Source organism: Loxodonta africana, chromosome 3, assembly GCF_030014295.1.
Source record: "Loxodonta africana isolate mLoxAfr1 chromosome 3, mLoxAfr1.hap2, whole genome shotgun sequence".
NCBI classification, from domain to species: Eukaryota; Metazoa; Chordata; class Mammalia; order Proboscidea; family Elephantidae; genus Loxodonta; species Loxodonta africana.
In genome coordinates, this window is record NC_087344.1 from 80,013,349 (window position 1) to 80,024,916 (window position 11,568).

Genomic DNA, 11,568 nt, shown 5'->3' on the forward strand with positions numbered 1-11,568 from the left:
CCACCCCTTGAAAGAAGCCCACTAAGTATTCATTACTCTATTGTCTCCACCGAACCCATATACGCCCTAGCCTTGCTTCCTTTTTTGGAGTCAGCCTTTTGGAGAGGCTTAGTCCCTCGCTGACTCCTTTTGCTTGACTCAAGCAAAATAAAGCTTGCTGGAGATAAAGTTTGTCTTTTGCATATATTCTTACTCGGGAAAAGGCAAGGACCCTTTGTGTCACACTGGCGATTGGTAACACACACACGTGCACACACACACACACACACACTGCTCCACCTTTTAAAATTATTTAATCAATAAATTAATTAAGGAAACTTACCTTATCTGTGTTTCACACTCATTGCCTTGCCCTTCCTTCTCCCTCACCCCCAATTAAATCTCTCCTCCAATTGCAGTATACCCAGACATCTGGCAAGTGGAAATTTTTGAGATCCAATCCACTCTATGGGCCTCTCTCTTAAATTCACATAGCAGGGTTGGTGGCAGGCCTGTGCTTCTATGAAATTCCAGTAAACACAGAGTCACGTGAGTCTACTCTAATAGAGCTGCTGGCATTGTCTCAAATACCTTATTTTCTTCCACACAGGATAAATCTCTTTAATTTCTGGAACAAGCCTTCTCCATTGAGCCATTCAATCAGGTTTCATGAAGTGTATTTCAAATTTTTCTATCAAGAAATCTTAATCTGCCTACCTCATGTGGCAGGTAAACTCCACTTCTTCCTCCAAAGGGTTTCCAGTTATTCGTCTATACCCATTTTCTGCTTCTACTTCAGTCGATGTTAGCAATTTACATTTTTTCTAGTTATTTGCCCATTTTATCTCAGTTTTCAAGTTTATTAGCATAAAGCTTAAATTTTTTTTTTTTTGCTGTATGTGTATCTGTTATTGAATTGTGTCCCCAAAAAAGATATGTGGAAGAACTAACCCCTGCACTAGTGAATGTGACCTTATTTGGGGAAATAACATTTTTTGTTTGTTTTTTGCAGATGTTATTAGTAAAGTTAATAAAGTCATACCAGAATAGTGTGGGTCCTAATTGTAATTCCCTCTAAGTAGCATTTGATAAAAGAGCTGGACAGACACAGAAACAGAGTCACACACATGGGGAAGGTGCCCTGTGAAGATACACCTACAAGAAGCAAATGAATGCCAAGGATTGCTGGCAACCACCAGAAACTAGGAGACAGGCATGGAACTGTTCCTCTCTCAATGCTCTCAGAAGGAATTGACACGGCCTTCTAACCCCCAGAACTTTGAGAAAATAAATTTCTGTTCTTTAAAGCCTCCCACGTTGTGGTGTTTTGTTATAGCAGGTCTAGGAAACTAAGACAACTCCCTTTTAAAAATCTGCTATATGTGTATCTATACCCCCTTATCATTCTTAATACATACTCATGCTTTACTCTTTATTCTTTGGTTAATCTTGCCAAAGGGCCATCCATTTCATTTGTCTTTTCAAAGAAACAGCCTTTGGCTTTGTTGATTAACCCTCTTTATACTAAGCTGATTTTTGCTTATGTCTTTATTATTTCCCTCCTTCTGTTTTCTTTGAGTTTACCCGAGTCTAGCTTCTTGAATAATTGTGTACTACTAGGTGCTGTTGAGTCAACTCCGACTCATAGCGACCTTATGTATAACAGAAAGAAAAGTCGTCTGGTCCTGTGCCATCTTCATGATCTTTGCTCCGTTTAAGCCCATTGTTGTGGCTATAGTGTCAATTCAGTTCATGGAGAATTTCCCTCATTTTCACTGGCCCTCTATTTAACTAAACATGACGTTCTTTTCTAGGGATCAGATTTTCCTGATGACATGTCCAAAGTAAGCAAAACAAAGTTTTGTCATCCTTGCTTCTAAAGAGCATTCTGGTTTTATTCCTTCTAGGACTGTTTTTGTTGTTGTTGTTGTTCTTCTTCTGGCAAACCACAGTGTATTCAATATTCTTTGCAACACCACAGTTCAAATGCATCAATTCTCCTTCTGTCTTTTTTTTCTTTTAATCCAGTTTTCACATGCATACGAGGTAATTGAAAAGACCATGGGTTGGGTCATACACACCTTAGTCATCAAAGTAACACCTTTGCTTTTTAATGCTTTAAAGAGGTCTTTTTGTAGCTGATTTGCCTAATACAATACATCATTTGATTACTTTGCTGCTGCGTCTATGGATGTTGATTGTTGATCTAAGTAGAAGGAAATGTTTCATAATTTTTAGGGCTTTCTTCATTTTTTTCAATTCTTTTATCTGATTTTTCCTCAAATAAGTTGGTGTGAAGTGCTTTATCTTCAATCTCACTAATTCTGACTTCCATTGCCTCAATTCTGCTCCTATGACTTTATACTGAGTTGTCTAATTTTGGAATTCTATTGTTAATCTTTTGGATTTCTGTTTGCTGTCTCTCTATAGATTCTTGCAGCCTGTTAAATTTGTCATTATGCTCTTGCATAACCTTCTTAAGTTCCTCTGTTGCTTTATGTGTTCATTGGACTGTTCTGTATTTTGCCTAATTTCCTTCCTGATCTCTTAAAGAGTTCTCTATATTAGTTTTTTTTAATTCTACCTCCTGTAATTCCAAGAAAGCTCTCTTCTTCCAGAAGGTTTCTTGATTCTTTCTTTCGGTGGCTTGCTGAAGCCATCATGGTCTGCCTTTTTATGTGATTTGATATTGACTGGTTTCTTCTAGCCATCAATAAGTTGTTAAATTTATTTACTTTATATTTGCTTACTGTCTCCTAGCTTCTTGTTTTGTTTAGTTTTGATATGCCCAAATAGGCTGGACATGTGAACTACTTTTATTATTGACATCGTTGAAAGTCTCACGTCCTGTCTCCAGGTGGCTAGAGCTGTTACTAGGTATGTGAGCCTGGCAGTCCATTTACTTTTCTTGTGGGATTCAGCTCAGGTGTCTAGGTCATCGGTCACTGAGTGTATGGTGCAGGCTCTCACCTACAGTCCTTGATGGCTGGAGGTGATGGGAGTAGGCACAGATATCTGGCTGCAGTAGAGGGTCATGCACAGATCAAGGCAGGGGACTGACTGCTGCCCCTGAGTGTCTGGGCGGAAGGTGTGTCCCTGTTCCCTAGAGCCCATAGGTAGGTGGGTTTTGCAGCCAGACTCTGGGCACCCAATGCTGTTGGCTGTAAGGACCGGGAGTCCCACTTATTCTTGGACCCCTGTGGCAGACAGCTTGGTGGAGTGGGTGGAGCCACCAGTCCTCAGGCCCCTGATGTTGGTAGGTGAAGACTCTGCTTAATGGGCAAGGCAGTGTCAAATGTCACAAGTCTGTCACTCCCTCTTATAGCAGATACAGATGAAAATAGGATTCAGGTATATACCCTGTTATACTGTGCTAATAAAGGCCTTCACTGCTGAAATGGGCCCACACAGGTCTATGCAGGGGTGAAAGCCATTCAAAGTTCATAGACCCTTTATGCCTGTGCCTAGGCAAAGGTGCTGTGCCTGCCCTGGGTTCCTGGCTTAGGGGAGCCGGCAGATTATTTTTTCCTGTTTGTTAATTTGTTCCCTCTCCAAAGCCAGGAGAATGGCTCAGGGCTCATGACAGGTCCTACTTTCAGCCCCAGGAATGTAGCAATCACTGAAGCAGACCGGGACAGAGCAGAGTGGGGAGGAGGCTTTTAAATGGGAGAGAGGTACTGCCCAAAAGGTTTTTGTTTTTTTTAATCCATTTGGTAGGTTAGATGCTTGTACTTATCTTTCACCAATCGAGAGCCATTTCTCACTGGTTCTGGAGGTTTGAGCAGACCCTCCACTTTCGGTCTCTCTCAAGGTGGAAAACACGTCCCAAGCATGACTGTTTGCCTTACCACTCGTGGGAGCTGATCCAGCCTTCAGGGTGCTGGTGCCAGCCAGGTCAGATCTGGAAGCTCCTCACTACTTCTGAACAATCTCTCCCTCTCCCTGCTGCTCAGTCTGATTCCTCAACTTTGTCTTTGATGTTCAGGACTCCTAGATTGTCATATGTAATCAATTCACTTGTTTTTTCAGGTCTTTGTTTTAAGAGGAACCACAGGAAGTGTCTGACTACTCTGCCATCTTGGCCCTGCCTGATTTAAGTAGAATGAAATCCTTGACAACTTCAATTTCTTCTTCATTTATCATGATGTTGTTTATTGGTCCAGTTGTAAAGATTTTTGTCTTCTTCACATCCAGGTGTAATTCATACTGAAGGAGGTCTTTGACCTTCATTAGTATGTGCTTCAAGTCATCTTCATTTTCAGCAAGCAAGATTGTATCATCTGCGCATCCTGAACCAGCGTTCTTCATATAGCCCAGCTTCATGGATTATTTGTTAGGTATATAGATTGAATAAGTAAGGTGAAAGGATACAATCCTGCTGCACACCTTTTCCAGTTCTGAACTGCACATTAACCCCTTGTTCTGTTGGAACGTCTGCTTTTTGACTCATGTACAAATTCCATGTGAGCTAAATTAAGTTTTCTAAGACTCCAATTCTTCATAATGTTATCCATAGTTTTTGATCCACACAGTTTAATGCCCCTGTGTAGTTGACAAAACATAGGTAAACATCTTTCTGGTATTCTCTGCTTTAGGCCAAGATCCATCTGACATCAGACATCAGTGATGATATCCTTTATTCCATGTCCTCTTCTGAATCTGGCTTGAAATTCTGGCAGTTTCCTATCGATGTAAAGCTGCAGTAACTTTTTAATTATTTTCAGCAAAAATTTGCTAGTGTGTGATACTAATGACATTGCCTGATCATTTCCACATTCTGCCTGATCACCTTTCTTTGGAATGGACACAAATATGAATCTCTTGGTCAAATAGCTATTGGTCAAATAGCCTATTGGTCAAATAGCTGTCTTTCAAATTTCTTGACGTAGACTAATGCCTCTGGCATTGCATCTGATTGTTGATGCATCTCAATTGATATCCTGACAAGTCCTGGAGCTTTGAACTTCTTTCTTAAGTACCAATGGTTCTTGATCATATATTACTTCCTGAAATGGTTGAACACTAACAAATTCTTTTTGATACAGTGACTCTGTATATTCCTTCCACCTTCTTTTGATGCTTTCTGTATCATTCAGTTTTTTACCCATAGAATCCTTCAGTATTGCAACTCAAGGCTTGAATTTTCACTTCAGTTCTTCCTGCTTAGGAATCCATATGCCTACAAGGAAATTCAGTTAATATATTATTCAAATTTACACACCAACCACAAATGCCAAGGATAAAGAAATTGAAGATTTTTACAACCTACTGCGGTCTGAAATTTATCAAATGTACAATCAAGATGCATTGATAATTACTGATGATTTGAATGCAAAAGTTGGAAACAAAGAAGACGGATCACTAGTTAGAAAATATGGCACTGGTGATAGAAATCATGCTGGAAATGGCATGACAGAATCCTGCAAAACCAATAACTTATTCATCAGGAAATAACTTTTTTCAACAACATAATCAATGATTATGCATGTGCAGCTCACTGAATATATCAGACAGGAATCAAGTCAACTATACCTGCAGAGGCTATGGAGAAGCTCAACATCATCAGTCAAGACAGGGATCAACTGGGGAACAGATCATCAGTTGCTCTTGTGCAAGTTCAAGTTGAAACTGAAGAAAATCAAAACAAGTCCACAAGAGCCAAAGCACAACCTTGCATACAACCTATATGAATTTGGAGACCATCTCAAGAATAGATTTGATGCACTGAACTCTAATGACAAAAGACTAGAAGAGTTGTGGGAAAACATCAAGGATATTATATATGGAGGAAGTAAAAGTCATTAGAAAGACAGGAAAGAAGGAAAAAGACCAAAATGGATGTCAGAAGACACTTTGAAACTTGCTCTTAAGTGGAGAGTAGCTAAAGTGAATGAAAGAAATGATGAAGTAAAAGAATTCAAAGGGCAGCTTAAGAAGACAAGGTAAAGTATTATGATGAAATGCGCAGACAGGGAGCTAGAAAACCAAAAGGAAAGAATATGATCGGCATTCTTGAATAATCAGCTTATTTATTTTCAGCCTTGTTTTGCATGTAGGGTTATAAATTTCCATCTAAAGATGATTTTCACTTCATCTCATAAAGTTTTGGTGTGTAGTGGTTGCATTGGCATTCAGTCTGGTTTCTATAATACATATAATACACATTACTACGGCTAAAATGAACTCAAACTAAATAGGGGAATAATGTTATTATAAGAGAAAAGTCTCATTGGTTCATATACATTTTTTTCCAGCACATTCATGTTTTACACAACCAAGTAATCATAATCATTCTAGGACCTGATTGTGTGGTAGCCAGAACTTGCCCAAAGCTCAGGCTATGGCATGAGAATTGCAGAGCAAAATCTTTATTTCTACCAAGCCAATCATATTCACTTCCACAGTCACCTTACCAAAAAGAACTGATAGATGTTTAGTCATTTCAGGAGGTAGCATATGATCAAGAATCAATGGTACTGAAGGAAAAGAAGTCCAAGCTACACTGAAGGCATTGGCAAAAAAGAAGGCTCCAGGAATTGAGAAATACCAATTGATATGTTTCAACAAACGGACGCAGCCCTAGAAGTGATCACTCATCTATATCAATAAATTTGAAAGACAGCTACCTGGCCAACTGACTGGAAGAGATCCATATTTATGCCTATTTCCAAGAAAGGTGATCCAATCGAATGCGGAAATTATTGAACAGTATCTTTAATAGCACACACAAGTAAAATTTTGCTAAAGATCATTCAAAAGTGGTTGCAGCAGTACATTGACAGGAAACTGCCAGAAATTCAAGCCAGATTCAGAAGAGGACTCAGAACAAGGAGTATCACTGCTGATGCCAGATGGATCTTGGCCTAAAGCAGAGAATACCAGAAAGATGTTTACCTGTGTGTTATTGACTATGCAAAGGCATTCGACTGTGTGGATGATAACAAATTATAGATAATATTGTAAAGAATGGAAATTCCAGAACACTTAATTGTGCTCATGAGGAACCTGTACATAGATCAAGAGGCAGTTGTTCGAACAGAACAAGGGGATATTGCATGGGTTAAAGTCAAGAAAGAGGTGTGTCAGGGTTGTATCCTATCATCATCCTTATTCAATCTGTATGCTGAGCCAATAATCTGAGAAGCTGGACTATATGAAAAAGAACAGGACATCGTGATTGGAGGAAGACTTACTAACAACCTGCAGTATGCAGATGACACAACCTTGCTTGCTGAAAGTGAGGAGGACTTGAAGCACTTACTGATGAAGATCAAAGGCCACAGCCTTTGGTATGGATTACATCTCAACATAAAGAAAACAAAAATTCTCACAACTGGACCAATAAGCAACATCATGATAAATGGGGAAAAGATTGAAGTTGTCAAAGATTTCGTTTTACTTGGTCCACAATTAACACCCATGGAAGCAGCAGTCGAGAAATCAAAAAACAGATTGCATTGGGCAAATCTGCTGCAAAAGACCTCTTTAAAGTGTTGAAAAGTAAAGATGGCACCTTGAAGACTAAGATGTGACTGGCCCAAGCCATGGTGTTTTCAATTGCCTCCTGTATATAAATGTGAAAGCTGGATGATGAATAAAGAAAATGGAAGAAGAATTGACGCCTTTGAGAAGAATACTAAATATACCATGGACTGCCAAAAGATTGAACAAATAGGTCTTGGAAGAAGTACAACCAGAACGGTCTTTAATAGCAAGGATCGCAAGGCTATGTCTCACATACTTCAGACATGTCAGAAGGGATCAGTTCCTGAAGAAGGACATCATGCTTGGTAAAGTAGAGGGTCAGCAAAAAAGATGAAAACCCTTAATGAGATGGATTGACACAGTGGCTGCAACAATAGGCTTAAGCAAAACAATGATTGTAAGGATGCAATGTTTCATTCTGTTGTACATGGGTTGCTATGAGTTGCAACCAACTCGATGGTACCTAACAACAATAACAACAATCATGATGTTGTTTATCAGTCCAGATGTGAGGATTTTTGTTTTCTTTATGTTGAGGTGTAATCCACACTGAAGGCGTAGTCTTTGATCTTCATCAGTAAGTGCTTCAAGTCCTCTTGGCTTTCAGAAAGCAAGGTTGTGCCATTTGCATATCACAGGTTGTTAACAAGTCTTCCTCCAGTCCTGATGGCCCATTCTTCTTCATATAGCCTAGCATCTCAGATTATTTGCTTAGCACACAGATTGAATAAGGATGATGAAAGGATACAACCCTGATACACACCTTATTTTCACTTTAAACCATGAAATATTCCCTTGTTCTATTCAAAGGACTGCCTCTTGGTCTATTTACCATTTCCTCATGAGCACAACTAAGTGTTCTGGAATTCCCATTCTTCAAAATGTTATTCATAGTGTGTTATGATCCACACAATTGAATGCCTTTGCATAGTCACTAAGACACAGGTAAACATCTTTCTGGTATTCTCTGCTTTCAGCCAAGGTCCATCTGACATCAGCAATGATATCCCTCATTCCGAGTCCTCTTTTGAATCTGGCTTGAATTTCTGGCAGTTCCCTGTAGATGTACTGCTGCAATCATTTTTTAATTATCTTCAGCAAAACTTTACTTCTGTGTGCTACTAACAACATTTTTCAATAATTTTCTCATCCTGTTGGATGATCTTTCTCTGGAATGGGCACAAATATGGATTTCTTCCAGTCAGTTGGCCACGTAGCTGCTTTCCAAATTTCCCGGCATAGATGAATTAGTGCTGCCTGTGTTGCATTCATTTGTTGAAACATCTCAACAGATATTTCATCACTTCCTGGGGTTTTGTTTTTCACCAATACCTTCAGTGCATCCTGGACTTCCTCTTTCAGTACCATCAGTTCTTGATCATATGCTACCGCCTGAAATGGCTGAACATTAACCAATTCTTCTTGGTACAGTGACTCTGTGTATTCCTTCCATCTTCTTTTGATGCTTCTGGTGTCAGTCAATATTTTGCCCATTGTTTTTGTTGTTGTTGTTAGGCACCCTCGAGTCAGTTCTGACTCATAGCAACTCTATGCACAACAGAAGGAAACACTGCCCAATCCCATGCCATCCTCATAATCTTTATGCTTGAACTCATTGTTATAGACACTGTGTCAATTCACTTTGTTGAGGGTCTTACTCTTTTCTGCTGACCCTGTACCTTACCAAGCATGATGTCTTTCTCCAGGGACTGATCCCTCCTGAAAACATGTCCAAAGTATGTGAGACGTAGTTTCGTTGCTTCTAAGGACCATTCTGGTTGTAATCCTTCCAAGACTGATTTGTTTGTTTTTTTGGTAGTCCATGGTATATTCAATATTTCTCATCAACACCACAATTCAAAGGTGTCAATTCTTCTTCAGTCTTCTTTATTCATCATCCAGCTTTCACACTTATGTACAGGAGGCGATTGAAAACACTGTGGCTTGGGCCAGTCACACCTTAGTCTTGAAGGTGCCATCTTTACTTTTCAACACTTTAAAGAGGTCCTTTGCAGCAGATTTCCCAATGCAATGTGTCTTTTGATTTCTTGACTGCTGCTTCCATGGGTGTTGATTGTGGATCCAAGTAAAATGAAATCCTTGACAACTTCAACCTTTTCCCCATTTATCATGATGTTGCTTATTGGTCCAGTTGTGAGGATTTTTGTTTTCTTTATGTTGAGTTGTAATCCCTACTGAAGGCTGTGGTCTTTGATCTTCCTCAGTAAGTGCTTCAAATCCTCTTCACTTCAGCAACTAAAGTTGTGTCATCTGCATAATGCAGGTTGTTAATGAGCCTTCCACCAATCCTGATGCTGCATGATTCTTTATAGAGTCCAGTTTATTGGATTATTTATTCAGCATACAGATTGAATAAGTATGGTGAAAGGATGCAACCCTGATGCACACCTTTCCTGACTTTAAACCACACAGTATCTTCTTGTTATGTTTGAACAACTGCATCTTGATCTATGTACAGGTTTCACGTAAGCACAATTAAGTATTCTGGAGTTCCCATTCTTCACAATGTTATCCGTAATTTGTTATGATCCACACAGTCCAATGCCTTTGCATAGTCAATAATGCACAGGTAAACATCTTTCTGGTATTCTCTGCTTTCAGCCAGGATCCTTCTGACATCAGTAATGATATCCCTCATTCTGAGCCCTCTTCTGAATCTGGCTTGAATTTCTGGCAGTTACCTGTCCATATACTGCTGCAGTCACTTTTGAATGATCTTCAGCAAAATTTTACTTGAGTGTATATTAATGAGGAAACTCTGGTGGCGCACTGGTTAAGTGCAATGGCTGCTAACCAAAAAGTTGGCAGTTCGAATCCGCCAGGCACTCCTTGGGAACTCTACAGGGCAGTTCAACTCTGTCGTACAGGGTCGCTATGAGTCAGAATCGACTTGACCGCAGTGGATTTGGTTTTTTTTGGGGGGGGGGTATATTAATGATATTGTTTGATAATTTCCCTGTTTGATTGGATTACCTTTCTTGGGAATAGGCATAAATATGGATTTCTTTCCATCCGGTGGCCAGGGAGCTGTACTCCAAATTTCTTGGCATAGACAAGTGATCACTTCCAGGGCTGCATCCATTTGTTAAAACATCTCAATTGGTATTCTGTCAATTCCTGAAGCCTTGTTTTTTGCCAATGCCTTCAGAGCAGCTTGGACCTCTTCCTTCAGTACCATGGGTTCCTGATCAAATGCTACCACCTGAAATGGTTGAACATCAGCCAATTCTTTTTGGTATAGTGATTCTGTGTATTCCTCCCATCTTCTTTTGATGCTTCTTGAGTCGTTTAATATTTTCCCCGTAAAATCCTTCAATATTGCAACACGAGGCTTGAATTTTTTCTTCATTTCTTTCAGCTTGATAATTGCTGAGAATGATCTTCACTTTTGGTTTTCTACCTCCAGGTCTTTGCTCATGTCATTTTAATACTTTGTTTTCTCCAGCCCACCTTTCAAATCTTGTGTTCGGCTCTTTCACTTCACCTTTTCTTCCTTTTGCTTTAGCTACTCAGTGTTCAAGAGCAAGCTTCAGTGTCTTCTCACATCTATTTTGATCTTTTTTTTCTTTTAATGACTGCTTGCTTTCTTCATGTATGATGTCCTTGATACCATTCCACAGCTCATCTAATCTTCAGTCATCAGTGTTCAATGTGTCAAATCTATTCTTGAGATGGTCTCTAAATTCAAGGTTGTACTTTGGCTCTTGTGGAGTTGTTACAATTTTCTTCAGTTTCAACTTGAACTTGCATATGAGCAATTGATGGTCTGTTTCACAGTCAGCCCCTGGCCTTGTTCTGACTGATGACATTGAGCTTTTCCATCGCCTCTTTCCACAGATGTAGCCAATTTGATTCCTGTGTATTCAGTCTAGTGAGGTCCATGTGTATAGTCACTGTTTTTGTTGTTGTGAAAAGGTATATGCAATGAAGTCATTGGTCTTGCAAAATTCTATCATGCAATCCCCAACATCATTTCTATCACCAAGGCCATGTTTTCCAACTACCAATCTTTCTTCTTTGTTTCCAGCTTTCACATTCCAATCACCAGTAATAATCAATGCCTCCTGATTGCATGTACAGTCA